Below are 14,770 nucleotides of genomic sequence, written 5' to 3' on the forward strand. Positions count from 1 at the left end.
GCCAGTCCCTCAAGAACAAGGGAAAGAAAGAAACTGATTGCTATCCTAACTTGGTTTGTTGGTGGGAGGGATGATAATCATTCATTAATATTGAGAATTCTGGAAATGATTACATTTTCAGAGAGTTGATGAGTTGAGTGTTGGACAGGTGTTTGCAATGCTGGTGGTATTTAGTGGAGAGTGGGGATAACCAGGACTGGGGCTAGGGGAGAAGGTCTGGACTGAAGATTCACATCTAGACATCATGAGAGTAAGAGGGGTTAAAGATACTAACCAGGGTGTACGTAGAGGACAAGGACTGGACAACTGGGAGAATGTCTTCATTTATGGGGGAAGCAGAGAAAGATGCCAAGGGGACTGAAAAGGAAGTCTAAGAAGGATGACTTCATGCAAGTCAGCAGGAAAGGAATTTTGGGAAGGAAGCAGAGGTGGCAGTGCTGAATGCCAGGGAACATGAATTTCCATGGATTCAGATCAAGGTCTTGGACGGGAAAAAGACAGGTGAGCACAGGTTTCGGGTTGGACATTTGGAGTGGTGTGTGTCTGTGTGTTGGGGAGTGGGGTTTCCATGGTATGTGTGTCCAATGGTTCAGAGTGGAGATCACTCTGGAACCACAGAGAGTACGTGGCAGGGGAGGGAAAGATGTGCTTTGGGCTAGTGTGCAGTGACTGGGCCTGGGAGGTGCTGGGGGACCTGAAGGCTGGGCTGGGCAGGTGACAGAGAGGGTGGGGAGGTGAGGGCATGGAAGACTGAAAGGACAGGCAGTAGAAGGGACAAGCAGGTGGCGAGACCCTGTGTGACATGGTAAGATGGGCAGCCGAGTGGTCTGTGTCAAGAGCAAGGTAGAGAAATTAACTCTGAGCATGGAGGAACTACTCTTTCTTTAAGAAAAGAATGAATATGGGGTATCAGGGATGGTGGCAGACATGGCTTGGGGGTGGCATGGAGGTTTGCTGGCACATTCAAAATAGCTGGCTTTTAGATGCATCTCCCAGAGATTCCCTCCAGACCCTCAGAGGCCTGCGAACGGAAGGGGTCCATGGCGGGCTGGGAGAAGTTGCAGCCCCTCCCTCTCCTCCTGCCAGTTCTGATCCTGAAGTGCTCAGCCATCAGAGTTAATCTCCAATGACAGTCCCTTAGAATCATTCTTGCAGGAAGAATGCTTAGTCGCTTAGTCATCTCCGACTCTTTCCAACCCCATGGACTACAGCCTACCAGGTTCCTCTGTCCATGGGCTTTTCCAGGCAAGAATACTGGAGTGGGTTGCCATTTCCCATTCCAAGGGATCTTCCCGACCAAGGGATTGAACCCTTGTCTCCTGAGTCTCTTGTATTGATAGGTGGATTCCTTACCACTGAGCTACCAGGGAAGCTCCTGCAGGAGGAATAGTTGGTCTGTTCATTTCTGAAACTTCTATTTTTATAGAAGTTTGGGGAGAAACTGAGTCCTGGAGACTTCAGATGACCTATGGGGCAGCCAGGGCTCAGTTTGAGTCATCGTAGGCGCTCCTGACAGATCGCCCGTGTGTACGAACTGCGTTTCCCTGACTCATGTGGCCAGAAGATGACTTCTCCCTGATGTGTGTAAGTGTTTACGCATGTGGGTGCCTGTGTGTATATCTGTGCACATGTGCATGTGTGTGGGTGTGATGGTTATCTTTGTCCTTACGAAGGGCTGAGCCTCTTGTTTCTGTAGCCAGCACAGAGCAGGTGCAGGAAGAAACGCCTACCCAGGTCAGGAAGGTGGTCTCCGTGTCCCCAGACTCCCACTGACCTCCCAGGCATGTGTGAGCTGGGCAGGGGAGCACACAGCTTCTGCAGGAGCTTTTACACTAGTGTGGGTTCACACACATCCCCACTTTGGCCAGAACCACTTGGCTTGGGGGCAGGTTTGCTTTGACAGGTCCAGACCACAGGTTCCAGACTTCATGGCCTGGAGGAGAGGAGATCCTGGTGGATAGGGCAGCTGAGGCATGCAGATCCTTCCCAGGGTCCCAGCAGGTCTGAACTCAGGGCCACTGGTGTCCTGGAAATGCTTTACCCACGGGGGCATTTGCTCTATATTGTGCCAGGGAGACGTGGGCTTTCCCTTTCTGATGTTTTTGGGGCACAAGACTTCTTGCAGAGAATCAAGTCTGATTTTTCTCTATTCGAATACTAACTTTTCTTAGATTATATGTGGACTTTTTTCGTGTCAGGAGTGTGGTAGCGTCGTCCGCCATGCTGAGACCCAGTCCGTTGATACAGGTACACCCCTCAAAACATGCTTCCTTCCCTCTCCCCAAATGAAAACATGTAACTTTAAAAAAATCTTTATTGAATTTGTTACAGTATTGCTTCTGTTTTTTATGTTTTGGTTTTTTGGCTTTGAGACACATGGGATCCCAGCTTCCCGACGAGGGATCAAACCTACACCTCCTGCATTGGAAGGTGGAGTCTTGATCATTGGACCACCAGGGGAGTCCCCACATGTAATTTTTAAGAGAGAAACGTCATCCAGTCTAAGGGAGTCAGCAAAAGGTTGGGGGTATGTAGTGCGCGTGCCTGGCTTTGAGGCTGTGAGAATGGAAGGGCTCTCCAAGGGGGAACCTGTCATCTAGTCCTGGGAGGGGCTGTGGGGATTTCTTCCAGCCCAGAGACCCCACCCCTGCCCCACCCCACTTCCCATGTGCTTCACAGAGGCTGAGAGCAGATTGGGGACTGGTGGGAAACTCCAGAATTCCTATTCTTTGCCACCCTGAAGAGCTGCTGGAGGGACTGGCAACCCTTCCCCGTACAGCTGAAAAGTAGCTGATGAGGCCAGGAGGTTAGAGCAGGGATCCTCTAAGCGTGGCTCCTGGACCAGCCACATTGGCTTGTGGGAACTGTTTAGAACTTCGGGACCTCAGGCTGGGTGGAAGCTCCAGCCGTGGAGAGTGCTTTAATAAGTCCTTGGCAGTCCTGAGGCAGCTGCAGTTTAAGCATCACCTTAGGGGCTGAAGTTTGGGCTGGAGCTGTGTCCTCATCAAAAAGCAGAGTGGTGCAGAAAACCTCAGGACTTCCTCTCCCAGGGCCTCTCCTCCCCACCAGTCTCTGCTGGCAGGGCTGTGGGTGGTGGGCAGGCTGGAGGCTGCCCTGCCAGACACTCCAACTGCAAGAACATGTGTCTCTCCTCCTCCAGGCCTCAGAATGCCCATCAAAGTAGACACAAGTTACACTCTGGTGGCGGGGAGGGGGGGTGTCAAACTCCCAAGAGGCCAGCCACCAGCAGAAACCTTTTCTCTCTTTTTGAAGTTTTGTTCATCTTCAATTGTGGGCACATTTCCAATACTCAGTCCAAACACAGGCCTGTATGTGTGGTGTGTAGGTAACACTTGCCTTGATTTGCCACACAGCAGTCCAGGGTGGATACTTGGTTGACGTGCTCATCCCTTGGAGTAGGGATGGCTTTGGGAGAGTCAGGGTCCTCTAGGCCATTTTTTTCCCAGCTGCCTACCTGACTCTTCTGCGTTGAGTGTTTTAGCCTCAGCTATTCCCACCATGCTGTCTACTGAGCACCTACAAAGAGCAGAATCCTAAAGCCTCATTCAAAGGATGGTTAGGGAGTTTGGGATTGACATGTACACACTTCTGTATTTAAAATGGGTAACCAATGAGAACTTACTGTATTGCACAAGGAACTCTGCTCAATGTTATGTGGCAGCCTCGACGGAAGGGGAGTTTGGGGAAGAATGGATATATGCATGTGTGTGGTTGAGTTCCTCTGCAGTCCTCTTCAAAGTATCACAACGTTGCTGATCAGTTATACTCCAATACAAAATAAAAAGTTTTTTTTTTTTTTTTTTAAGTAAAGCCTCATTTGATTCACTTCTTATGCTTGGTGGGGGTACTGTGAGGTATAGCACAAATGGAGGGCCCAAGTGGAAGAGCCTCTGGCTGACCTTGACTGGTGGTTCCCAGATACAGTCCTAAAAGAACTGGCAGCATCCCTGGAGAATGTGCTAGAAATCGAAATCCTCAGCCTCCTCCTCCTAATGGAGAGAGGAATTCCAGGGTGGGCCCACTAGGCTCAACCCCGAGAAGCACTTGCTGACACCAACGTGTTCAATTCAAAGTTTTCTTTCTCCCACGTGTCAGACACGTGGACCCCCACCTCCCCCTGCCCCAGGGAGCAGCCCTGCGGGATTACAGGTGGGCCTTTCCATCATTACTCAGAAATTGTCCCTTAACAAGTATGGCCCCTCCCGGTCCTGGCCTGTCTTTTTGAGAACTGGGGAAAGAAATACAGGAATGAAGTAAGTGGAAGGGATGGAGGAGGAGAAAACACAGTTCCTGGAGCAATAAAACCTCAAAAACTGCTGTGGGAAAATTACCCAGTCATGGTGGATTAAAAACACGCGTCCAGATGAGCCGCTCTAAGTAGCAAAGAGTGGCTGAGAGCAAAGCGGAACATTAGGAACTCTGGCTGCAGTTGGCCACCAAGGTCTCCTCACACATCTGTCAGGACTCCTGAGTTGATGTGGCCTGCATCCAACCTGCAAACTGCATGTGCACGCCACACACACACACACATGCATACAGACACATAAGCAAACTCACATACAGATGTAGATACACACATGCACACTCAGATATACACAGGCACATACATGTACACACAGAGACACACATGCACACACACGTGCAGGCACACACATATATTCAGATACACACAGGCACACATGCACAGACACATATATACACACACGTGCAGGGACACATACATATACACATGCACACTCAGATACACACAGACACACATACACACACACATGTGCAGGGACACATACATACACACATGCACACTCAGATACACACAGACACACATATACACACATGTGCAGGGACACATACATACACACATGCACACTCAGATACACACAGACACACATATACACACATGTGCAGGGAAACATACATACACACATGCACACTCAGATACACACAGACACACATATACACACATGTGCAGGGAAACATACATACACACATGCACACTCAGATACACACAGACACACATATACACACATGTGCAGGGACACATACATACACACATGCACACTCAGATACACACGGACATACACATATAGACACACACATGTGCAGGCACATATATACACACACTCATACACACAGACACACACACATAGGCACCTACACAGACACACAGATGCACACACACAGACACACAAATGAGCAAAGACCAGATCTGGGGCTCCCTTTCTAGCTCAGCTGAACTGCCTTTTATCAAAGCGAATGCTGCCTCTCTTTGTCCTTCCGTCTTTGCCCAGGCTCTTCAGCACCCAGGGCCACAGGGGTGGGGGTTTACAAGGGAAAATCGAAGCAGGACGCTGTGTGCAGTGTCATCCGTGGGCTTGGTGGCACTCTCTCCAGGAGGTGTGGTGACAGAGGCCAGCTGTCACCGGAACTCAAGAGGAGGCAGGAAAGGTGCCTTGTGTGTGATGAAGCCTGGAGTCCGTCCTTGGGAGCGAGAAATCCTGGAAATTCAGCAGCTTCCAGGGGATTCTGGGTGGTGAAAGAGCCCCACACTTGGGCTGGTCTCTACAGAGCCTAGTGAGGGCATTTGGGTGGCAGGCAGGCTTTTTTGGTGTCTGGGAAGGTGGTGAGCTCACACCTCCTACAGAGCCCATGGGGTGCTCCAGAGCAGAGGTGGCAGCATTTGAAAACTTCAAGAAAGAGCTTCGCGGTTTCACGCAGGCAGCTGGGGTTGACAGTGGTGGGAGTGCATGCTACTTACAGAAGACACAGCAGGCGGTTGAAGCCTGAATTCAGGCCCACGCTTCTATGTATTCCTCTGGTCTCTGTGGTTCTGCATATTAGATTTTAGATTCGTTTAAGTGGATAAAACAAGCAGGCTTAATATTAACTGGGGGTCTTGAAATCCTCCAAAGGTTTCTGTGGGGTGTGACTATCAGTAGCTGACTGTTACAAGGTTGTAATTTTCAGTTCTGTGTGAGGGAATACTCCTTCCCCTTCTGAAGGTTCTGCTCTTCACACAGTGAGGGAACTCTCTGAAGGAGCAGGATGCCACCCTGGCACTATCTAGACTGTGAGGCCATCCCACCCTGAACAAGGGCAGGGCTAGAATTGGTGAGGACCAGGTAGGGTGGCTTAGGGCTCTAGGGTGCCCGGAAGGCCTTGTGAGCTAGAAGCCAGGCCAGGATCTTGAGACCACGGGGTTTTGCTTTCTACTCAATTGATGTTGAAATTTTGGAGAGGATTCCAGAATGAACCATTAAGATTCTTTCTATCTCCTTCAGCCAGAGTTTCCTGTGATAACAGTCATGCCTGTCAGGGGAGTGTATTCTCCTCAGTTCTGTCTCGTCCCAACAAAAATCTGAAGCGACATATGTTAGAGCCCTCGGCGTGTCATAGCTCTCTGATAGAACATGTTATAGCTCTTGGGTCTTGGACAGACCATGTGATAGCTCTTAGACTGATCAGTGTTACAACTCTGTGTTACAGTTCTATTTTATTTAGAAAATAGTGGGAACCCATCCTCGAGGCGCGAGGGCATGCCTACCCAAAGACGCAAAGAGAGTGCGGGAGTGCACTGGGGGGGGACGGGGGAGAGAGAGAGAGACTCCTGGCCCTTTGGCTCCTCTTTTTATATGTCCCCCCCGCCCCCCAACCCTCGGGCCTGCCCTATGTAAATTGGGCTAGCCAGGAGTGCTGTTTGTTCTACCTGAGGTTCTCACTCCAGTCCTTGGACCTTCCTTTGTTCTATTTCCATGGGCTTTTCCCTTCCTTATCTTTTAGCCACTGCCATTCTGGACTCCTGTTTCCTATTCTAACTACCTAACATGCCCATGAAAAAAGTGCAAGAAAACAGGGGTCTTGGTTCTCAGAAGCCTGGGGTCTCAGCCTGGCCGTGGCTGTGCTGCTCCATCTCTGAGACAAAGTCTCCAGCTTCTCCTAGTTTTAGAATGTATGGTTCTACAAACACAGGGGTTCCACGGAGCCCCACAACCTCAATTCTTTCTGAAATTCAACTCCTTTATGTGGAGTGTCCAGTAATTGCCCTGGGCAGAGTCTGGGAGGAGTCTTAGTTTTAGTCTTATTCTAAAACTTCAGTTCAGTTGCTCCGTCATGTCCAACTCTTTGTGACCCCATGTACGGCAGCACACCAGGCCTCCCTGTCCATCACCAATTCCCAGAGTTTACTCAAACTCATGTCCATTGAGTTGGTGATGCCAGCCAACCATCTCATCCTCTGTCATCCCCTTCTGCTCCTGCCTTCAATCTTTCCCAGCATCAGGGTCTTTTCAAATGAGTCAGTTCTTTGCATCAGGTGGCCAAAGTATTGGAGTTTCAGCTTCACCATCAGTCCTTCCAATGAATATCCAAGACTGATCTCCTTTAGGATGGACTGGTTGGATCTCCTTGCAGTCCAAGGGACTCTCAAGAGTCTTCTCCAATACCACAGTTCAAAAGCATCAATTCTTCAGCGCTTGGCTTTCTTTATAAGTCCAACTCTCACATCTATACATGACTACTGGAAAAACCATAGCCTTGACTAGACGGACCTTTGTTGGCAAAGTAATGTCTTTGCTTTTTAATACTCTGTCTAGGTTGGTCATAACTTTTCTTCCAAGGAGTAAGTGTCTTTTAATTTCATGGCTGCAGTCACCATCTGCAGTGATTTTGAGTTAGGGTGCTCAATTTGTTTCTTTGACTGCTTTTGTTACTATAATCACACATAATGGCCTGCTTCAGAGAATCCCGCTCCTCTGCCTGACTGTTAAGCTTAAGTGCCTTTGTTCTGAACCCTGAACCCTGAACCCTATCCCCCTGCCTGAGACTTGCCATTCTAGGAGATACTCCCAAGATTAAATGGCCTTTTACTTTGTTTCCTCATCTCCCCTCATCTCTGATCCATAAAATAACTTGACATCCAGACCCCAACAAGATGCTTATTTTAACATTTTAGTCTGCCATCTTCTCTTTCAGCCAGCATTTCAAATAAAGCTGTATTCCTTGCCTCAAAACCTTGCCACTCTGATTCATTAGCCTCTCATGCGGTGAGGAGAGTGAGCTTGGACTCAGTAACATTAAAAGTAAAAATGACTTGAAGAGTCATGGAGTACCCTGAATTTAGTTTTATTACCCACTTGAGATGATGGTTTCCTACCTCACTTTGCTGTTGGGGGCATACGCGCTGGATCATTTAACCCGACTTCTTCGGCCGGAGTCCTCCAGGCTCACACACAGTGCGTGGCTGACTTCAGGGTGGGGGCCGTCAGTCTGCAAGTCATCAGCACAGCGGCTGATGACTCATCCACATGGACATCTTGCTGGGAGAGAAGAAAGGACTCAGCCCGAAGGAGGTCAGTGTTGGGTGGTGGGTCTGCTCTGGTAACTCAGGACTGACTCTGCAGCCTCCTTCAGAGTCTGAAGCAGAATTGGGTGTCCCTGAACTGAGCTGAGGTGGGCCTTCCAGACGCTGCAGGTCTCAGGGCTAGGTGAGCAGAGTGTGTAGTCGCTCAGTGGGCTTCAGGAAAAGCTGAGTCTGATGGGAATCCCAGGGGTGGGTAGTTCTGGCAGGGGTCTGGAGAATGAGAAGTTTGTGCTGCCTTCCCCTTGGTAGATTTTCCTGTTTCTACCAGGCCCGAAGTTCCTCAGGGCCCTCCCTGGGCCATTCTGGAAAGGGGGATGTGTTAGGCTGTCATAGCAAAGCACCACAGATGGTGTGGCTTGAATAACAGAAATGTATTTTCTCAAAGTCCTAAAGTCTGGAAGTTGAGATCAAGGCATCAGCAAGGCTGGCTTCTCCTGAGGCCTCCCTCATTGGCTGAAGACCGCTGTCAACCCCCTGTGTCCTCACATGGTCTTCCCTCTGCATGTCCTCGTCTCCTGTTCTCATAAGGACACCAGACATGCTGGATGAGGGCCCACCCTAATGTCCTCGTTTTACATTAACCCCCTCTGTAAAGGCCCTGTCTCCAGACATAGTCACAGTCTGAGGTCCTGGAAGTGAAGACTCCAACATATGGATTTTGGGGGATGTCCTTTCAGCCCATAATGGTGAGTGGGCCTGTTTGAGAGGGTGCCTGTCCCCTCTCTCTTCCAACATTCAACCCGGCTCTCAGAAACGGCCTGCTCTAAATCTCCCCAGAGAGAGGGAGACAGTGAGAGACAGAGACAGAAAGACAGGAGTGCCAGGCCTCCACCCCGTGCCATGTGCTCAGCAGAAAGCCCGTTTAAAGGGAGGCAGATGCTCCCTGCTCTCCTGATCTCACATCGAGTCTGTTTAATACAATTGACCTTGGCTCGTGCACTCGCCCTTAGCCCACCATGTCACTCAGCCATGGCTGAGGCTCTTACTGATCTGACAGCTCCTCAGAGGGTCCCCAGCAGGATGCAGCTGTGTTGGCTCAGGGCTCTCACCTGCTCTTTCACATCTGCCTCCTGGCCTCTGGCTTTCCTCTCTCTCCTTCCCCACTTCCCCACTTTCCCCAGCATCCAGACTCCTGTCTCAAAGGGTTTTCGGGGAATCCAAACTAAGACGCTGTGGACGCTGTGGACATGTACCCCCATCTTGGCTGTGAACTATGGGGAAGCATTTGTTTATGTCCCTCACTGGTAGTATCCTTTGGCCCCCAGGATACTATCCGTATATCCGTCACTGCTGTGTTAACTGCCTCTGTGCCCTGCTATTGAGGGTGACAGTGAGTGGTCACTGTGGTACTAACTGGAGTTTTAACCCATACGCAGCACACGTGCAAAATGCCCAGAGGGGCCACTGACAGCAAATGAGGCAGAATGTGCTTCCTCTCTTTTCTATTTTCTTTTTTTCCCAATTCATTTTTTAATATCAAAAATGTGATAAAATATACATATCATAAGATTTACCATCTTATGTATACAGTTCAGCAGCACCAAATGCATTCACATTGTTGTGCAATGGGGTGATGGCCACTATTCATCTCTGGAACTCTTTTCATCTTGGAAAACAAACAAGTGTCACCATTAAACACTAACTCCTGACCTACTGTAAATACTCAGTATTTTGTAATAACTTATAAGGGAACAGAATCTGAAAAGGAATTCAGATTCCTTTTGTGTTGTATCCCTGAAACTAGCATGATACTGTAAGTCAATTATATTTCAATTAAAACAAAAATCACTAAATCCTCCTTCCCTCCTCCCCCCAGCCCCTGGCAGCCACCATTCTATTTTCTGTTTCTGTGAACTTAACTATTCTATACCTCTCATATTAGTGGTATCATATAGCATTTGTCCTGTTTCTGGTTTCTTTCCTTAGCATGATGTCCTCAAGCTTCATCTATGTTGGAGCGTGTGTTTTTAAAGCTGAATAATATGCCATTGTGTGGATATACAACATTTTGTTTATTTATTTGTCCTTCAGTGGATGTTGGGGTTGCTTCCCCTTTTTGACTGTTGTGAATAATGCTGCTATGTACACTGGTTGTTCAGAGAGTTCTTTGAAACCCTGCTTTCAAAATTTTTTGGTAAATACCTAAAAATAGAAATATTGGCTCATATGGGAGTAAAATGTGCTTTTAATAATTTTCAAAGATTGTAAATATCAACAGTATCTGCTGGGTCACAAATACATCTTCAGATAAAGGATCTGTGGACATTGGTATAAGAAAAGCCACTTGTCCTGGTTTAGTTTCCCACAGAAACAAACCCAAGATGGTGGCTTGGGTGCAGAGGTGGGATGTGATCCTGTGACAGTGGAAAAGTAAGCCCCCCACCAGGGAAGGCCCAGAAACGAGGTGGGTGCCCACCACCTGATTACTCTACTGGGTGCAGTCCTGCCTTTGCTCTGAGTTTGGGTGACCTGGGGAGACTTCCTGGGTGACCAAGGAGAGGTGCTTCCCCCAGGCAAGGAGGGCTCTCATTGTCTCCGGGAATCCTAGCAAGACCAACCGTCTGTGGGCTGTTTATTGTCACCATGCACTGAGATTCAAAACAGCGCAGTGACAGATACCGCTCCCCAGAAAAACATGTTTGTTCCAAACAGTGGCTCTGTTTGCTTTTGAATCATAATCATATTGATGCCAAATTGACATGCAATATTACTTATGCTTTAGTCAAAATCATCTTCTACATGGAAGTTAATTTGAAAGATTCCAGTGACACAGATGACCCAACAAACATTTCTTTTAAAGGGAAGCTCATAACGGCCCAGAATCATTTCCATTCCATTCTCCTGAGGTGCATGACTCCCACAGTCATACATGACCTTGTTTTTAAACAGTCGTTTGAAATAAACAATGATAACTCAGTGGTTTAAAAAAAAAAAAAGACCAAGAATCAGCTCTAGAGTTATCACAGCTTTGTCCTTCTATGGACACTTACAGCAACAGTGAACTCTTGGGTATAAGGGCAGATTTTAGTGGATTTGTTTCATTTCATGATTATGTTTGGTATTTTTATCATAGAAAGTGAAGTGAAGTCGCTCAGTCGTGTCCAACTCTTGGCAACCCCATGGACTGTAGCCCACCAGGCTCCTCCTTCAGTCCATGGGATTTTCCAGGCAAGATTACTGGAGCGGGTTGCCATTTCCTTCTCCAGGGGGATCTTCCCAACCCAGGGATTGAACACAGGTCTCCCGCATTGTAGGCAGATTCTTTTACTTTCTGAGCCACCAGGGAAGTCTTATTATAGAAAACATACCTGTGAATATACACGTTGTCATACCCCTGACTCATGTTCTCACTCTGAAACGGGTCCTGGGCCTGGGCAGAGGTGCCTGGTGTCTGATGTTTTCTCGTGTGGAGGATGAACTCAAAGCTGCAGCAGAGGGAGGCCTGGCTATTAGCGACGATTGCCTCAGGGTGAGATGGAACCGCCCCTGCCTCGCAAGGACACTTCTCCCTCTCTGTGAAGGCAGATAAGGGGACTGCCTGTGTGAGGGCACCTGGGAGCAAGTCAGGACCCTGACACCCCAGAACTGCCCACCCCAGGGTGGTATTTTGCTGATGATCCAACCCAGATATTTTTATGTGATTATATTTGTTTCTTTGAGAAATGGATTATTTCCTGCCATTCTTGTAAACAAGAATGTCACAGTCATCAGAGACTGCAGCCCTCCAGTGTGAGCCACCTGTATCCTCTTAGGTCACAAACAGTTCTCAGTCACTTTCGGCCGCAAGCACAATTGATCTGGAAAGATCGAGCACGTGTGGCTCAGGATGATTGGACTGTAAACTTGAGGTAGCATCTCATCTGATCCTGGCTAAGCTGATCCTCCGCAACCTCTGAACTTGCTAGAAGGTTCCTGTATCTCCAGGGTAAGGGTGGCTGGAGAGAGAAAATGGATGGAAGAACCCTGCTGGGGTTCGGGGGCTCTCTGCTATTCCATCTCTAGGCCCCCTGAATGTGCTCTGGGTAGATTTGGTTTCCAGGGGCTCCTAGAGCCTCTGCAGTATAGGTGACCTGTGGAATTTCAGGCCTCTGTGCCCCTTCCCTTCCACCAGTGTGGAGGACCGCCCCTCTATCTCTCACCCTGTAAGTTTCCTTGGTGGGGGACTCAGACCCAGGCCACAGGGTCCTGACTGTAGACAACGCTTGTCATGGTCTCAGAGTGGTGCCTCTGGGCCTAGGATCTGGCAGTGTCACTCTCCGTCACCCATCAGGCAGGCCTAGGTCTCCTGGACCAGATCTCTCTGTGCTCAGAGTTGGGGAGAGTCTGCGGTGGCCATGATCCAGCTTCATTACTGCTTCCTTGACTTTGTGGGTAGGTGCTGGGTATGTCTCCTGGCCCATGTGTTTCACACCTCTTACATCCTGATGAATGGGATGAATACTGAAGTGTTACCATCTCATTTTCACAGAGACACCTGGCTGTATGTGAATGATGATACAGAGCAAGAGCCAGGATAGACAACACTTAGTCCTCTGAAAGCATGTGAATAGAGGCAGGACAGTTGGCCTTGGAGATGGGAGGCCCTGGACATGCAGCTGCCTAAAGGAGGGCCCAGCAAAAGGAGGTGGGAACTGAGAACTGTCGGGAGCACTCAGGCCCAGGACCCCAAGGCCGAGGCGGGTTGTTGCAGGGGTGGATGGGTCACAGTGACTTTAGCCCAACAAGGTAACTAGGAGCAAGGCCTGGCTCCTCTGCATGGGTTCTGAACCCTGTGTTTCCCAATGGAATGACTGCAACTTCCTATATTTTTTTTAAAGTTCCTGAGTTATTCTGAGCTCCTCGGAGTAAAGAGGTTACATAAACATAGCACATTCTACTTTTATTGTAGGGATGAAATGGGGTGGACACGCTCATGGGTAGACACCTCAAGGCATTTCAAATTTGACTTCCACAATTTTAATAGCATAAGCCATTTTGGAAAACAAACAAACAAAAAACTTTACCCTTGATCTTCCCTTCCGCTTATTTTTTATTCATTTAATTTTTTTTTTTTTTAGAAATCTAGGGAAGGGCTTTGAAGTATCCTAGAGCCTTGAGGTGGGAAGGGGTGGAATTCCTCTGTCTGGGCTCAGCAGGCTTCTCTGTCAGGAGCAGATGGATTGGGGCCCCCGCAACAATAGCAGCAAATGCAGCCCAGTCCTCTCCTTTGATGTGTGAAGATTAAACATCGTGTCAAGTGAGCGCTGGAAGCTGGACTGAAATGTGATAATATGGAAGCCTGATACCTTAGGGCCAAAGCCTTATAAAGATAAAAATCAGATTATTAATGACAGTTTCCAGTTAAAAAAAAAAAAATGTCTTAAGATGTGTTTGATCAGCAGGTTCCAGGCAGACACCCCTGCTTGCAAACACATGCAGACCACATGCTTGCAAATGGAAAGGACCCAGTCTGGAAAGCAAAGGCGTTAGGAGCAGACTGGCCTGGAGAGCTGGGAGTCCTCATCGCTGCCACAGGAGGCTTGGCGAGAAGCCAGGGCCACTACCAAGAGGCCACCCCTCTAGGCTTGTCACTCTCTGAGGGTGCCTGTGCGTTGTTCCCAGCTGTGGGGGAATCTCTGTGCAGAGATCTGGGTCTGGCTGCAGCCCCTGTCTGGAGGCTGTGGGGGGTGAGGGCAAGCATCTCTCACATGGGGAAAGACAGGTTTCTGCAAATCCCCTTCTGTCTGATGTGTTCTTCTAGGAAGTCTATCTGCAGTGGATGGGGGGATTGAGATTTGGGGAATCCCCCGCAGGGTGGGGTTTCATTGGCTGCCAGGGACCTAGAAAGCCTGTCCAAGATGTGTTTGCAAGAAGGCATGTTCTGTTCTCCAGCTGAGATGGTTTCAGTTAGGTGCTACATGAGGCACGTGGGGAAAAGGTCTCTGGAACTGTGATGGGGAGGGGTAGACTCCAGACTCGGTGAGGTTCCCAGTGGGCATGTGATGTGGGCCCCAGTTTTCTCAGCTGTAACTGCAGAGGGTCAACCCACATGATGACCCTGGTCCTCTGCCATCATGGCCATTAGTCATCAACACCTCAGTGTACATAGTCCCTAGGATCACTTTTGGGGGGTGAGACTTGGTGCAGACACTCAGATTAAAGAAAGGGATTGGAAGGGAAGTTTCTAAGTACAAGGATCTGCCTGGGCTGCACATTTTTGGGAGCCCTGGTCAGGTAACAGGATGGCAGGAGAGGGGTTGGGAGTGAAAGCACAGGTGTGTGAGATGCGGGAGGTGGTTTCAGGTGTCAGGGTCATTACCATTCTCTGGGTGGGGTGTTTCTCCACTGGAGTTTCACCACAGTCTCAGGGGATATGCACACTCTGTCTTGTTTGTCTTGGATGAGTAAACCGAG

This window comes from Cervus elaphus, chromosome 16 (genome assembly GCF_910594005.1).
Source record: "Cervus elaphus chromosome 16, mCerEla1.1, whole genome shotgun sequence".
In the NCBI taxonomy this organism is placed as follows: Eukaryota; Metazoa; Chordata; class Mammalia; order Artiodactyla; family Cervidae; genus Cervus; species Cervus elaphus.